The sequence below is a fragment of the Vombatus ursinus genome, unplaced genomic scaffold (assembly GCF_900497805.2).
Source record: "Vombatus ursinus unplaced genomic scaffold, bare-nosed wombat genome assembly UNPS02014909.1, whole genome shotgun sequence".
Taxonomy (NCBI): Eukaryota; Metazoa; Chordata; class Mammalia; order Diprotodontia; family Vombatidae; genus Vombatus; species Vombatus ursinus.
The window spans coordinates 5,306,153-5,323,163 of record NW_020954687.1 but is presented as its reverse complement, the minus strand read 5'-3'; positions in this window follow the sequence as shown (position 1 = coordinate 5,323,163).

The following is a 17,011-nucleotide window of genomic DNA, read 5'->3' as shown; positions in this document are numbered from 1 at the left end:
AGTCCTCTGAGGCCTGCTCCAGGGTCACTGAGGCCTGCGTGCCCAAGCTGAACTGTGCTCCTCTCCCCACCCAGCGCAATGTACCTTTCCGATCAACCATCCATGCTGTCTTTGGCTGGAAATTTGTTTCACTCTGTCTTTTTGTGGATTCTGCTGCTTTAGAATTTGTTTAGAGCCATTTTTTTAGGTATTTGGAGGGCTTTGGGAGAGAGCTCAAGACAGTCACTGCTTTCCCTCCACCATCTTGGCTCCGCCCCTCCAAATTCGATGGGGTAGTTTATGCAAAGGAAGAGACAGGAGAAGGAAGAGAGGACAGCAAGTCCCAGGTTATTTGAAATGTAGAGTTGGAAGAGGGGTGGTACGAGTATTCAATAAGCCTGTAAAGGGAGGTTGATACCAAATTGTGAAGGGTTTTAAAGACCAGAGAAGTTTGCATTTTATACCAAAAGCAAGAGGGACTCACAGACCCTTCTTAAGCAAGGGAATAACATGGTCATACCTGAGCTTCAGAAATATACATTTTGCAGCTGAGTGAATCATGGACAGGAGAGGTTAGACTCACTCAAGCAGGGGTGAGGATTGGCCTTGAGGCCGAAGGTTCCCCATGGCAGGATTACAGTATGAATTCAGAGAGACCAATTAGTAGGCTAATTTAGCCCCCAATTGGTGAGGGATAATAAATACAAGTGAGAGGTAATTAGGGCCAGGATTAGGGGGGTGGTTTTTTGAATGGTAGAAAGGGGATACATATGAGAAATGTTATAGAGGTAGAAATGTAAGACTTAGTCACTTATTTGTATATGAGGGATAAGATAATGGAAAAATAATATTTAAAGATAAGTGATGGGGCAGCTAGGTGGTGCAGTGGATAGAGTACCGGCCCTGGAGTCAGGAGGACCTGAGTTCAAATCCGACCTCAGACACATAATACTTCCTAGCTGTGTGACTATGGGCAAGTCACTTAACCCCAACTGCCTCACTGAAAAAAGGAAAAAAAAAGAAAAGAAAAAAATAAAAGTGAATCTGAGGTAACTGGTTAACCTAGGTAACTGGAAGAATGTGGTGCCTTGAATGGAAACAGGAAACTGAGGAAGAGGGAAGAGTTTTAAAGAAAAAATAATGAATTTTATTTTAGCATACTCATTTTGAGATGCTTAGGTGACATTAAGTTGTAGATATCCAATAGATTGTTGATTACAGGATAGTAGAGTGTTGCAGTTAGGTGGCACAGTGGATAGAGCTTTGGACTTGGGGTCAGGAAGAACTGAGTTCGAATCCAGCTGTAGTTATTTTTACTAGCAATGTAACCCTGGGAAATCATTTAACTTTTGTATACCAGTTTTCTCCCCCATAAAATGGGAATAATAATAGCATCTACCTCCTAGAGTTGTTGTGAAGAAAAAAAGTGAAGATATTTGTAAAACACTTTGCAAACTTTAAAGCACTATTAAATGCTAATCATTATTATTATTAACTAGGGCTTTATATATAGATGTAAGGGTGGTGTTGAAACTACCCATTTTAGCTATGATACCTTAATTAAGTGTGAACACTTTGATTGAATAAAAACAGTGTTAACTGAATCTGAGAGAGAACAAAGCTTGCATAATCTGAATCAGTCAAAGCCACTGTATTGAGACACTGGGTTATGCCTTAAGCAATTGGTGTAAAAGGAAGAAACTATCTCAGAACTAGAGGGAGAGAGTCTAGGTCTCTGAATTTGAGAGGTTAGAGCAGGCATGGTGTTTCCAACTCACCTTTGAGGAGCAAATATGCAGGAGAGACATCCAGGAGAGTCTGGCTTTCCTGGCATTTCAGAGTGGAGAACCCAAGCTGAGTTTCTTTTCTTAAGAAAAGGCCACTTTTCCCCCCAATTTTCCCTCCCAGTGCCTTTCTTTACAGGTTATAATATAACCTGATGCTTTATTACCCAAGTATTTCTAGCAAACTAAATTTTTCCTAAAACACAAAGAAGCTGGGGCTAGCTAGAGATACATATAAATACAAGATTAGGTAGAGAGTTCAACTGCTGCCCATATATTAGGAATTTTCCTAACTGGAGGTGTGAACTCATTTTGAATGAGCTCTTCACTTAAACTTCCAAAAACTGAAGAGGAGGGAACCAAGTGGACTTCATAGGGCAATATATTGCTCTGTAGACTTAAAAATGTAATTATTGTTATAGGGCATTATATAGATCTAGGAGTCATCTGCTTAGAGTTCACTAAGAGAGAAAACGTAAAGAAGGAAGAGAGAAGTTTCCAGCACAAAGCTCATCAGGACTTTGTAGTAGTGTTGTCATTTTAATTATACTGGCACAACTATATCATGAACGGTGAATATCTCTCTATTTATTTAAATGTTCCTTTATTTCCATAAAGAGTATTTTATAGTTGCCTATCTAAATCTTGTGTGTGTAATGGAAGCTTAATTGTGAGGTTTTTATGCATTTCATGGTTTTTTAAATTGATTTTTTTCTTATTATAATTTTCTTCTAGTTTTGTTCTATATAGAAATGTTGATGATTTTTATGAATTTGTTTTTAATGCTGCTGCCTTGTTAAAATTATTGGTTGTATCAGTTTCTTCACTGATTTTCTGGGATTTTATAAGTATACCATCATATCATCTGCAAATATGTCTGCTTATGCTTATATTTTATCATTCTCCTCTTTTCTTATTGCTTTCATTAGCATTTTGAAAACTATATAAAATGATAATGAGGAGAGAGGACCTTCTTGTTTTATACCTAGTTATGCTGAGAATGTTTCTCTTGTTTTTTTTTTTTTTGCAGATAATGCTAGCTCTTACTTTAAATATATCCTTTTGCTGGTATTAAAGGTCTCTCTACATCTATGTGTTTTGGGGGGACTTAACATGAATGAATGCTACTTTTTGCCAAAGTTTTTTTTCTGAATTTATTGACATAATCATGTATTTTTTCCTCATTTTTGTAGTTTATATGATTAATCATATTTTCTTATTGAGGATTCATCTTTTCAACCTTAGTATGAATCCAATTTGGTCATAGCAAATCATACTCTTGCTATGTTTATAGTGTCTCCCTGTGGAGATTTTATATAATATTAAAAAAAATTAGTGATTTTCGCCTATGCTTTGTTTCATTTGTCTTTCACTGGCTTGAATATCAGGACCACATTCTTACAAAAGAAGTTTGATAAAGTGTTTTCTATTTCTGTTACTGAGTTTAATTCTTGTAGTATATGTAGTAAATGCTTTTTAAATATGTGTTAGAATTTACTTGTAAATCCATCTGCTCTGGGTTTATTTATTTATTTTTTGTTTTAGCAGTAAGTTTATAGTTTGATCAATTCCTCTTCCCTCAGATTTGATTAACTAAAATCTCATTTTCTTGTTTTGTTAGTTTGGATATTTCACATTTTTTCATGTACTCATCAACTTCCTTTGAAATCTCAGTTTTGCTGGTATATAATATTTTCTGGTGTATTTTTGACTTATGCTCCACTATGAATCCATTTTATTCACAGATTATTTTGGCAATTTGGTTCCCCTTCCCTTGATTAGGTTAGTTAGTGGTTTATAAATTAGAAGATATTAGATCTAGAATTAAGAGACCTTTGAGATTATCCAGTCTAATCTCTTTGTTTTACAGAAAATGAAAATCAACTAGATTAGGTGATTTAAGTTGTTTCTGTCATTGTTTAATCATTTTTCAGTCCTATCTGACTCTTCATGACCCCTTTGGAAATTTTCTTGACAAAGATGTGGGAGTGGTTTGCCATTTCTTTCTCCAGTTCATTTTACAGATAAGGAAACTGAGGCAAACAGTGTTATTAAGTAACTTGTCCATTGCTACACAGCTAGTAAGATTCTGAGGTCAGATATGAACTCAGGAAGAGGAGTCTTCCTGGAGCCTGACACGCTATCTACTGTGCCACCTAGCTGCCTTGGATTAAGTGATTTAAGGCAAGATTAAACAGGTAGTAAGCAGTGAAGGTGATGTTGGAATCCATGTTCTCTGACTCCAGAGTTAATTCTCTTACCATTTTAGGATATTGTATCCTAAACTAGCTCTTAGGGTTAATATGCTCTAAAGTCCATTTTCTTATTTCATCCTGACAACAGATATTATTATCCTCATTTTACTGATGAGAAAGCCAAAACTCAGAGAAATGAAATTATATTCGCAATCACACCCACCCTTACAGAAAGTAAGAAAAAGATTTAGGATTTGAATTCAAGACTCTGTTGAGTCCAAAGTCAAAATGCTTTTCTGTTATGTCATTTTATCTTCAAGAGTGTTGCAATGTAAGTTGAGTAGCCACCATTGGATTATAGAGTTAGAGCTAAAATGGACCTTAATAGCCATTTGGTTCAACCTTATTTTACAGATGAGGGCAATAAGGAGCAGAGAGGTTAAATGATTTACCCAAGATCACACAGGTGTTAAGTGAAAGGGGTGGGATTAGAACTGAGTTCTACCTGACTTCACCATCCCAGGATGGGAAGGTGTACAGACAGTGCAGTGCAATGGTTCTCTAAGTATGATCTGGAGGTCCTTGGGATCTTTTCAGGAGATCCACAAGGTTACAAATGTTTTTTTTTATAATAATACTAAGATGTTTTTATTTCTAATATGGTAAATGTCAATAGATATGACCCACATAAACAAAAGCTCTTTTTGAGAGGTCTTAAATAAATTTTTTTGGAGGCAATCGGGGCTATGTGACTTGTCTAGGGTCACACAGCTAGTAGATGTCTGAGGCCAGATTTGAACTCAGATCATCCTGATTCTAGGGATTGTGCTCTATCCACTGCACTGCCTAGCTGCTCCATCCTCAGTAATTTTTAAGACTTTAAAGGGGTTCTGATACCACAAAGTTTGAAAATTGCTGGTGTGGTAGAAAAAGCACTAGATTTGGGCCAAAGCGGAATTTGAAGGCAGGTCTTTGGACTTCCAAACCTGTATCATTTCCTCTGCACCGTGTATGTATTATGCTGCCTGTATGGGACTAGATGTAGAAGTTATTGTAGAAGTAGAAATGACATGACTTCTCCACTGATAGGTTGCTTAGGGTGTTGGAGAAGAGAGAGTCAAAAGCTTGGTCACCAGGAGGATATGTTGTGCTATTAACAGAAATAGAGAAGTTGGGGGAGGGCATGGGGATGTGACTATAGGCTTCAGAATGAGGAAATAGAATGATAAAGATGAGTGGGATAGCATGTAAGAGGTGCCTTGAAAGAAAAGTAAACCGTAGAAAAACATCTGTTGCTATGAAAATTTAAGTTTTTGTCCAAATGCACACAGATAAGAAGATGTACCTGATCATTTATCCTGTCCCCATGATTGGAAAACTAGCAAGGGAGTTTTTCAGTTGTTTCAGTTCATCAACTCTTGGTGACCTCATTTGGGATTTTCTTGGCAAAGATACTAGAGTGGCTTGCCATTTTCTTTTCCAGCTCATTTCACAGATGAAGAAACTGAGGCAAACAGGGTTAAGTAATTTGCCCAGGGTCACACAGCAAGTAAGTGTCTGAGGCCTGATTTGAACTTACGAAGATGAGTCTTTCTGATTCCAAGCCCAGTACTCTATCCACTGCTCCAACTAGATGCCTAACAAGGGAGTTGCAACCTTTTTTCTGTTTTTTTTTTTGAAAACAAAACAAAACAAAACAAACAACAATGACAGCAAATGAACAAGTGCTTTATTGCCACCTCTCTCCAACTCTGTCCCCACCAAGATACGAAAAGAACCTGAGGAAGTCTCAAGTATGTTGGGTAGTTCCTCTATGGTGGATTCACAGAAAGATGTGGATAATAACCATAGAGAGATTGTGAATAACAATAGTAAATAGAATTTATATAGTACCTTGAGGTTTTTCAAGGATCTTTACACATATTGTCTCATTTTATCTTCATAATAACCCTGATAGGTAAGTGCTACTATTATTCTCATTTTTACAGATGAGGGAACTGAGGAAGATAGAAATAAGTAACTTTCCCAAGGTTATACAGGTAGTAAGTACCCAAGGCCATATTTGGACACATTTTTCTGACTCCAAGTCTAGCTCTCATCCACTGAGCCACTGAGCTGCCCAATACCTTGCTGAATCAATGGATGAACTACCATACTCATGGGATCACAGATCAATTAAAGTATCTAAATATTTTAAAGAGATTGAACACCCTACCTCTCCCTTCAGTGAGTAGTTGGCTTCATCGTTAGCTTTCTGGAGACATGATGGATCAATATTAATAACTAGAATTCTTAGGCCATTTGGTTCAAAGGTTTTTTTCCAAAGATGTTTTTCCCCACAATATTATTGCCCTAATATTTTTCTTTTTGGTTTATTTCAGTTCATACTATTCAAGATTCTCTGTCATTTCTTTCATAATTTCTTACGGCAAAAAAAAAAAATTCCATTACATCCACAGATCACAATTTGTTCAACCATTAACCAATGGATGGGTACCATCTTAGATTCTAATTATTTGCTCCCCTCTTTTATTCTCTCCTTAAGGATCAGAAAGTTTGTTTTACTTACTGCTATTCTTTCCTAGTTATTATCTTCCCTCTTAAACCAATACCTCCCAGTTCCTGCTTATTTCCCTGTTGAGTTTGATGGATTTCTATACAAAAGCTTATGTATGTTCAACCTCTTTTTGTCCATTTCAGATAAGAACAAGGTTCATCTGATGCCCATTCCCACCACCCCTTCCTCCATGGTTATGTAATCTTCCCATTATAACACTGTGTTATGACAATTACTCTTTCAAGTCTGGGAGATGATATAATGGCCCCTAAGTTCCATCACTTCTCATGAACCTTTTAGTAAGCTTAATTTATTTTCAATGAAAAAAATGAGGTGAGTCATAATTATTCTGAAATCCCAGGTAGGAAATTTCCAAAAATTTAGGCAGAGGTTGGATTCTCTGCCTAACTTAACTAATATATACAGATATCCATAGTTAATTCCTGGCCTCTTTGTGGTTGAGGCAAATTCAATTTGCCACATACATTTGGGTAATAAAATAGCAATTTTTATTCCATTTTCTGTGTGCAGACCAGCAACAGAAGGGAAAGTCAGTGACAGAGTGACTTTTCTTGGGACTTCCCTCAGCCTTGGTCTTCTGCTCCCAGATGCCTGTAGAACTGATGACTTTCTTCAATATTTCCTTTCCCTGCCACAGCTCAGTCCTGCTTTTGCTTCATATGCTGGGATGTCATGTTTGCCTCTACCTCTCAAATCCATTCCTTCTCACCTTGCCTGATAATTAAAAAATGTTCCCTGGGACATATCCAAGTTTTCTTGGCCTATATAAACAATTCTTGTGCGATGTTAATACAGTTCAGAGGACTTAAATGCATTTAGTCTAATACCTATGAGATTGATTGAGCATTTTATTACTTAATTTAAGTGGGGAAGGTTGAATAAATCAATCATCCCACTCTTATATCACATATACAAGTTATGAGAATGAACAAGTTCCAACTCCATTCTTCCTTTCTACACAAGGATATTCCTTTTAGACTTCTTTCTCTTTCCCTTCTTAAAACCCTCATATCAGAACCAACTTACCCCCAAGGACCCTTGTTTTCTTATTTGAATCCCTCAGTACCCTTTAAAGACATTAAAGTTTCTGAAGGAACACATGTTTCTTTATTCTTAGAATACTTGTGCTACATCATCATATAGCCCCTTCCTATTGTTCAAATAAATTTCCCTTTTTATATTTCTCTTGACTCTTGTGTTTACATTTCAAAATTTCTATTCATCTTTGGTCTTTTTTATCAGAAATGTTTGAAATTCCTCTATTCCATTAAAGATGCATCTGCCCCCCCAAAGGATTATACTCAATTTTCAGGATTATTTCAGTTATTCTTGGCTGCAAGTCTATATTTTTTGCCTTTCAGGATGCTACATTCCAAGATCTTTCATTTGTAACATAAGCTGGTAGGCCTCAGGAGATCCTGACTGGTTTCTTTGAATTATTTCTTCTGGATGTTAGACATATACACACATGTACAGTTGTTGTTGCTTAATTGTTTCAGTCATGTCTAACTCTTTGTGACCCTATTTGGGCTTCATTATCAAATATACTAGAGTGGTTTACCATTTCCTTCTCCAGCTCATTTTATAGATGAGGAACTGAGGCAAACAGGGTTAAGTGACTTGCCCAGGGTAAGTGTCTGAGGCCATATTTAAACTCAGGTTTTCCTGACTCCAGGCCTGGTGCTATATTCACTGAGCCATTTAGCTGCTCCAGTTTGTAATTTATATAGCATCATTATAACTAGAATATTTCAGTTGACAAGATGGGTTCTGAAGGCAAGAAGCATTTTGGAATATATGAAAGCACAGAATAGTTTTCCAATAATAATTTAGATTTTTCCCCCCTCCTATTTGGTATTGGGACTATCTCATTGCCTCTTTGCAGTATATATTCAAGATGTCAAAGAATCAGTAAGTTAGTCAACTAGCATTTAGTAAGTACTTACCATGTACCAAGTGCAGAGCTAATAATAGATTAAAACTCACAAATCATCAAGTCCAATCTCTCCCAAGTTCCATCTTACCTATGAAGAAATTGAAGGCTAGAGAACTGAAATGCCTTGGTCAAGGTCATGGTTTTTATTAGCTAGTCATCATCATCATCGTCATCTTGACCATCATTATTGACTAAGTACATTCATAATCTAGAAAAATTCATTAACTTTTCCTATGTGGATTATATGACAAATTTTTTGAGTGGTCCTGTATTCAAATTAAATCCCCAAATGTTTATTTTGTATCTACTTTGAAAAGTAACTGTGTCAGGTGCTAGGGATATAAAAATAACAACTGACACAATCTTTACTCTTATGGATACATTCTATTACGAAAACATTGAGGAGACCTTGTTTTGTTCCAAGGCTTAGCACAATGTCATCTTCACGTAGGAACATCTGGAGAACATCACCTGTTCCATCTGGACTTTATATACACTGTTTTCCATGACAGTGTTGTATACCTAAAGTGATCATGTCTCTCAGTTTTATGCCTTGGTATTGATAATCAGAGGACTATTGAAAGCATAGACGACTCCTTGCTTTGTTCTACAAAATTAAATGATTTGGGTTTTTTGGGTTTAGGATTTCTTTTCTTTTTTTTTTTACGTGTATGTGGAATCAGAAAACGATAAATACAATAGGACCTTGTATCTCTCTAAACCTCTTTTCACAATCAATGAATGGCTAAGGGGAGTTTAATCTCTCTATAGTGGTAAGCTATTCCTGGTGTCTCTTTTCCCTATTGTAAAATCTTGGTTTAATAAGAAGTCTAGCATGGCCTTAGAACAAATTGGTCTACTCTAGGTGATATCTGCATTCTTCAAATTATATGCAATACTTAACTTAAATTGATTCAATTTTCAAGTGTCACATTTCAGTCAACAGTTATTTACATCCATGTGATCAAATTATACCATTTACAACAGGTGGATAGCATACAAAGAAACTTGAATCTGTTTCCAGATAAGTCTGTAAGTAAGTCTGTTTCCAGATAAAGTCCTGTTAAAGCTCCGCTTAGTATCTACCCTTACTCTGTCTCATAGCCTTTTCCTCTTACCCTCTTTTTCTGGATCAGTATCAGCAAGTAGTAATAGGTCTTTCTGAATCCAAGTTTCTTTATAATGGAGGCTTTTTTTTTTTTGGTCTAGGCAATGGGGTTAAGTGACTTGCCCAGGGTCACACAGCTAGTAAGTGTTATGTGTCTGAGGCCGGATTTGAACTCAGGTCCTCCTGAATCCAGGGCCAGTGCTCTATCCACTGTACCACCTAGCTGCCCCTAATGGAGTCTTTTCTAATCTGTTATATAATGTGGCCTCTGCAACATTCCATTGGATAATTTCAGTCTCATTATTTACAATTATATTACATATTTAATCCATTAAAAAATCTAAAATGTCTAACAAAAGGAAAAGGTGGTGTTTTCAAGTTATTCACGTCTTTCTTCTTTTTTTTTTTTTTGCTATGTAATGGGGTTAGGTGACTTGCCCAAGGTCGCACAGCTAGTAAGTATCAAGTGTCTGAGGTCGTATTTGAACTCAGGTCCTGCTGACTCTAGGGCCGGTGCTTTATAAACTGTGCAGCCTAGCTGCCCCCCTTTCACTTCTATGAGACAAACTTCAGGACTTGTATCAGAGATGGAGAAATTTGTTGGATTCCAGATCATACTCAGTATGTTGTGCCTTTGAGTCTGACTATCATTCAGGCCAAAACTTTGAAACTTTTTGACATTGTGAAGCAATAACATCTTGAAAGGATTGGAGAATGAGGAATTCAGTGTAAACAAAACATGATTCCCACATTTTAAAAACAGTTTTGCCTTACATAACATCAGAAAACAAGGTGAAGTATCAAGAAAGCCAAAAGACTTTGTTTTGGAAAGGGACATGTGACCAACTTGATTTATAATGCCAATTTGCAATGAGGAAAGGAAATCAGGAAAGAAGACATTCCTTGGATCAATTTCCTCAAAAACACTTAAATCTCCTTCAAGCTCTTTTCAAAGATGTCTATAGAAATCTCCCCAAAGAACACTTGCTGAATTCCATGACCTTTATGTTGTTCCTTCACCTTCTGGTTCATTATAATTTTAAAAAGGTAGTACTTGTAAGGGAAGAAAATAATCTTCTATGGTATACTATGATGCTATGCCATGTTAAAATCAATTTTAAGTGATTGATTACTGTGCTTTTCTATTTGATCAATTTTTACCCTGTTCAGAAAATTTTATAATTTATATATTTTTTTCATCCTACTGTGATACCTCCTTGTGATATGAAGGTGCCCTTGGGTGCTTGCAAACTCTGCAAGCAGAGTCCAAGTTCTGGAAGGTCTTGCTGAGCTAATATCAAGTACTGTTCAAATGGTCTACTTTATAGCTCCTATCTGACCACAAGCCTAAATGAGTTCATGTAGGTTCATCAGAAGGTTAGCCACTAAGTAATGAATTTTGGAAATAGCAACTTACAAAGATGGCCTCCTAGGGCATGCAAGTATTGTGATGAACAAAAGAAATGATCATAACAATGGAATAGCAGATCTTTTTGATTATAGAATGTAGTCATTCATAATTGATTAAGTATAATGCTTTTGACAATTTCTACAAAGTTTCAGACATCAAGACTTTAGTCCAGAATGTAATATCCCAATAGACTATAATTTGCATAGGAAAATTCATTTAACTTTTGTCCTAGAAATATTTTCCTGAATCATAACAAAGACCCTGGACCTCAGTTTCTTCATCTGTAAAATGGTGATGTGGTTGGGACTTCTGAGATTCCTTTCAGCTCCAAATTTCCAACCCTCTATCTCAAAGACAAGGACTATTGGCACTCTGTTTCTATATCACACTTGTTATCAATTTAACTAGAAGAGATTAAGGATATGAGGAACTGAAAGATTATAAATACTGGAATGGGTGATTAAAGTAGGTCTCCATCACTCTAAGATGATTTATGGGATATATGATTCCATAGTTTCATCTAATTTAATGATAGAAGGTAATGATGGGGCACAGTTGTCCTCTAAAAGTTCACTATAAAAGTCCCACTCCCTCAAAACAAAATTGAGAACTGTATAAGTTAAAAGGGAGAAAAAAGAAAGTACACACACCTCTTCATTAAACTGCTCTATAAAATAAGAACAAGGGAATGCAAAATCCTATTTAACAAATGCAAGAAATAATTTAAGATTTTATTCCAGGGAGCAATGGTAAAGACATGGAGAAGTAAAGAAATGAGAAGATAGAGTTAAAATTAGGGAGACAATTGGTTCTAATTCTTCTTTACAACATGACTAATGTGAAAATAAGTTCAATATAGATGTATATGTACAGCCTATATCAAATTGCATGCTGTCTTGGGGTGGGGGGAGGGGAGAGATGGGGAGAAAATGTGGAATTCAAAATCTTATAAAAGTGAATGTTGAAAACTAAAAATAAATAAATGAATTTTAAATATTAAAAAAAAACAAAAAAAAGAAGAAGACAGAGGAGTTGTAGATACACAACGAGAAAGAAATGTACAGAGAAAAAACAGGTCCACATATACACAGAAGGGGAAAATATATATATATATATACCACCCAAATAGAACCCTATGTCATTATGGTCTTTTTGCTGTTAAATATTAAACTGGTGTTGTATTTTCACAAATAGGGCCAAAGTTTGGGATATCACATTGTATATTTGCCCTAATTGCCCAATCAAATTTTCAAAAGCCAGAGATCCTCTGACTCTAAAATTGGTCATTGTTATTGCACAAATTACATAAAATGGTACAAAAATATTTTTATAAATTCTCTTTGGGACTTCACTTATATGTCTTCTTCCTTTTTCTCAACATTTCTGTTCAGAATGACTTTGCTAGCCACAAACAATGGTGTTAAACTTCATGGTAATTTATATAATTTTTACCCGAAAATAAGAGCTACTGCAAAAGTTTATGGTCAAAGCTGAAACCAGAGGAAGTCAACACATGCCCTTTAACATATAAGGAGGCCCTAGCACTTTAAAGGCTCATGCAACCACCCAAATAGTTTAAAGAATGGTTGAGTTTTATTTTTTTTCTCTTTCACTTTCCAATATTTTTTCTTAATTACCTCAGTAAGGATAGCTTTTTAAGAATGTCAGTGAGATTAAGGTTTTGAAAGAAATATATCAGTATTTTGGTCATTTATGTAAACAAATTAATATGAATGAAATAGGAGAAATGGAAGCAGACTATGAAAATGAATCTGAAAATATGAAAATGAGGTTCCAGGGCTTCCAGGGGGTAAAGCTAAGATGATGTAGAGAAAGATGGAGTAGAGAAAACACTCAGCTGAGCTCTCCCAGCATTCTCCTCCACACAACCTTAAAATAATGTCTCAACTTTATTCTGAAGTGGCAGAGCCAACAAAAAGTCTTGAGTGAGACATTCTTCTAGCCCAAGACAACTTAGGAGGCCAGAAAGAGAAATTTTTGACACATAAGTAGAGACTGAGCTGAAGCCTACATGGACGCAACACCATTGGTGGGACCAAGTGGTGACAGGGGACTTGGAAACTGGTCAGAAAGAGATAACAGGGGAACCCTGTTCTAGCACAGGAGGCAGGATCAGACAGCTTTTGGTAGCACCACTGCCTTTGCCCACCTCTGGATCAAAGTTCAAGGGCAGAGATGAGCACTTTCCAGCAAGAGGGAGAGGAAGCCCTGAGGTCCTCAGGTCTCAAAGGGACGCTGACAACAAGTATCATTTCTAGTTTGAAGGGATCAGGGGCCCTTCCAAGGTAAGGACCAGAATACAGACCAGGGAGCAATAACCACACTTTTCCCAGATCACACCACCTTGGAAGCACTCAAAACTTCCAAACCTCCAGAACTGGTTTTGAAAACGCCGGTGTGGAAAATCCTGATTTATGGGATATATGATTCCATAGTTTCATCTAATTTAATGATAGAAGGTAATGATGGGGCACAGTTGTCCTCTAAAAGTTCACTATAAAAGTCCCACTCCCTCAAAACAAAATTGAGAACTGTATAAGTTAAAAGGGAGTGTCCCTTCCCACTTCCATTCTGGGAACAGAGTTCAACTTTAACATAAAGTTCAAAATAAAAAAAATAGCAACAAAAACCCTGATGATAAAAAGCCACTATGTTGACAGGAAAAATCAAGATACAAACTCAGAAGAAGGCAACGAAATCAGAACAGCTACAAGTAAAGCCACAAAGAAAAATATGAATTGGACAGAATCCCAACAAGAATTCATGGAAGAGCTAAAATATGATTTTCAAAATCAAATTAGTGTGGTAGAAGAAAAGTTAGGGAAAGAAATGAGAGCAAAGGAATATTATGAAAAGACAATGAACAGTTTGGTAAAAGAGGCACAAAACATGCTGAAGAAAATAAACCTTAAAAAAATAGAATTGGCCAAATGATAAAAGGGGGACAAAAAGGGGCAAAAATTGCTGGGAATACTAGAAAGTAGGTTGACAGGAACTAAGCATAGACCATAAAGTAAATTTGAATAAATGATTTAGACATAAAAGGCGATATAGTAAATTAGGGAAGCATGGGAAAATGTGCCTGTCAGATCTATTGGTAAAGAAAGAGTTTATGACCAAATAAGAGATAGAGAGGATCACAGAAAATAAAATAGATAATTTTAATTACATGCAATTAAAAAGTTTTTGCATAAACAAAACTAATGCAGCCAAATTAGAAGGAAAATAGGAAATTGGGGGAAAATGTAAAGCCAGTTTCTCTGATAAAAGCCTGATTTCTCAAATATATAAAGAACTGAGCCAAATTTATGAAAGTAAGAACCATTACTCAGTTGATAAATGGTTAAACCTTATGAATAGCCAGTTTTGAGAAGAAGAAAAAAATCAAAGCTATTAATAGGTAAAACATGTTTTAAATCACTACTGATCAGAGAAATACAAATGAAAACAACTCTGAGATGCCATCTCACACCTATCAGATTAGCTAACATGACAGGAAAAAAAATGACAAATGCTGGAGGGGATATGGAAAAATTGGGACATTAATGTATTGTTGTTGGAGTTGTGAACTAGTCCAACCATTCTGGAGAACAGTTTGGAACTATGCTCAAAAAGCCATAAAACTGTGCATGTGAAGTGAGCATAACTAGGGGAACATTGTACATAGTAACAGCAATATTGTAAAGATGATCAACTGTGAAGTCTTAGCTATTTTGATCAAGACAATGATCCAAGACAATTTCAAAGGACATGTGATGAAAAATGCTGTCGACCTCCAAGGAAAGAACTGATGCAGATTGAAGCAAATGTTTTTTACTTTCTTTAATTTTCTTGTTAAATTTTTTTTGTCTGTGTTCTTTTTTGTAACAAGACTGATACAGAGCTATGTTTTGCATGACATCACGTGTACAATCAATATCAAATGGTCTGCCTTCTCAAGGATGAGGGTTCTGGTGATGATTGGAAACTCAAACATTTTAAATAATCATTGTTAAAAGTGGTTTTTTTTGCATATAGTTGGGAAATATCTGCCAAGGAGTCATATGAGTGAGGAAAATCCATATGTTAGAGGTAACTCACAACTTTGAAACTGTAAACCTTGATGTCCTCTTCCTATCTCAGGAATTGTCCACAAAAACTCTTTGATGAACATAGCCTCTGTATTGAACTGATACTTTCATTGGTAGTGTCATTGACTAAGTGTCTCTGGGCACAGAATTCAGCCAAACTAGTTGATATGCTGAGTGACTTCTCTGATTTTCTGATCCAAATTTTCCTCTTCTCACTGGATTTATTCCTCAGCAGCATCACCTCTAGCTTCAAACTTAGCTGATAAAGAGTTCTGAAATCTGTCCCTTCACCCACTCTATATGCCACTCCCAGAGCTGAACATAGAAATATCTGATCATTGAGTCTGGAATTAGAAGACTAAATTAAATCCTATTTCAGTTTTTATTAGTTGTGGCAACCTTAGAGGAAGTTACTTAAGCTTTCTGGGTCTTAGTTTCCCCATTTAGGAAATGATACGGTTGGAACGGATGGCTTCGGAGCTACTTTCAAAGCTTATATTCCTAATGAATGATAATATGAGACTGGAAATGATAAGTGCTAAATAGCATTGCAGAAGACTATGATATTGGAACTCATGAGGACTCAGTCTGAAGTACTTAGGGAAAATTTCCTGAAAGGATTAATATTTGAGTTGGGATTCAAAGGATATAGGTAGTATTGGAAAGCAGAGAAAATAGGAAATTTCATTCCAGGCAGGAATGAGTAAAGTAAGAAGGATGGTCAAGAGAAAGTGGGTGGTTCACTTTGTTAGGATTGGAGGAATCAATGATAGGATCATGGATCTACAACCTGAAGGCACCACACCAGTCATCTAATCAAGCCTTTTGATTTTGTAGATGAGGAAGCTTCCCTTCACTGTCTCCACAGATATTGACAATGGCTTTGTTGTTATTCAGTGACATTCCATCTCTCAATTTCCTGCATATCTACTGAGAGCATCCCATGCCTGGAATGACCTTTTTTCTTGTCTCTGCCTCCCTTTAAGACAATTCTCCCCAATGTTTGTGCCTCCCCTGTGAGAATACCTCTAATTTACCTTGTGTTTATCTTGTGGGCCCATAGTTACTTCATGTGGTCTCCTCCAGTAGACTGTAAGCTCCTTGAGGGATGGGACTCATTTTTGTCTTTTTTTTTTTTTTTTGGTATCACCAGCACTTAATTAGAACAGGGCCTGGCCACATAGTAAGCATTTAAAAATGCTAATTGACTTGATGCCTAAAGGTACAGAAGTAGCTAGATCAGAGGTGGTATTTGATTTGAGGTCTTTTGATTTCAGAGCCAGTGTTCCTTCCACTGTTCTATCTGGAAATAGAGGAAAATACACATTGTAGCCAGTTTGACACAAATGAGAAGTTTCTTTCTTCTCCCCTCTGTGATGAGGATATCTACATTCCTGTATTGAGAAGGATAGGCAGAATGATTTGTATTCAACCTGAAAATGTGATCTCCCCTGCTTAAGCAGTAACTGAATATGAAACAAATTCACCAGTGGAGAAAAGTCCTTTGGTTGAGAAATCAGAAGAGGTTCAAGAGAACAATTACTGAAACCTAACTGGAAATACTTACCCATACTGGTTTTCCTGATACTAGACCACAGTCTACTAAGAAATATAGAACTATGCAGATTGAGAATAATGGTTCCTACAGTATCTTAGAGTTTTCAGAACATACTTTTATGTACCTTGATTCATTTGGTTCTCACAGCAACTCTGTAAGGTAGGCAATGCAGGTAAATTTTATAGGTGAGGAAAGTGAAGCTGAGAGATTAAGTACCCAAGCTCATTTACCTAGTCAAAGGCAGGTCTAGGAATGAATTCTGACTCCATAGCTGGTGTCTTTTCTACCACCCGATGCTTTCTCCCAGAACTAGTGTTTTATTATTAAATTCTAGTTCTCTGGTCATGTGCAGTACAGTCTATGGCTGACAG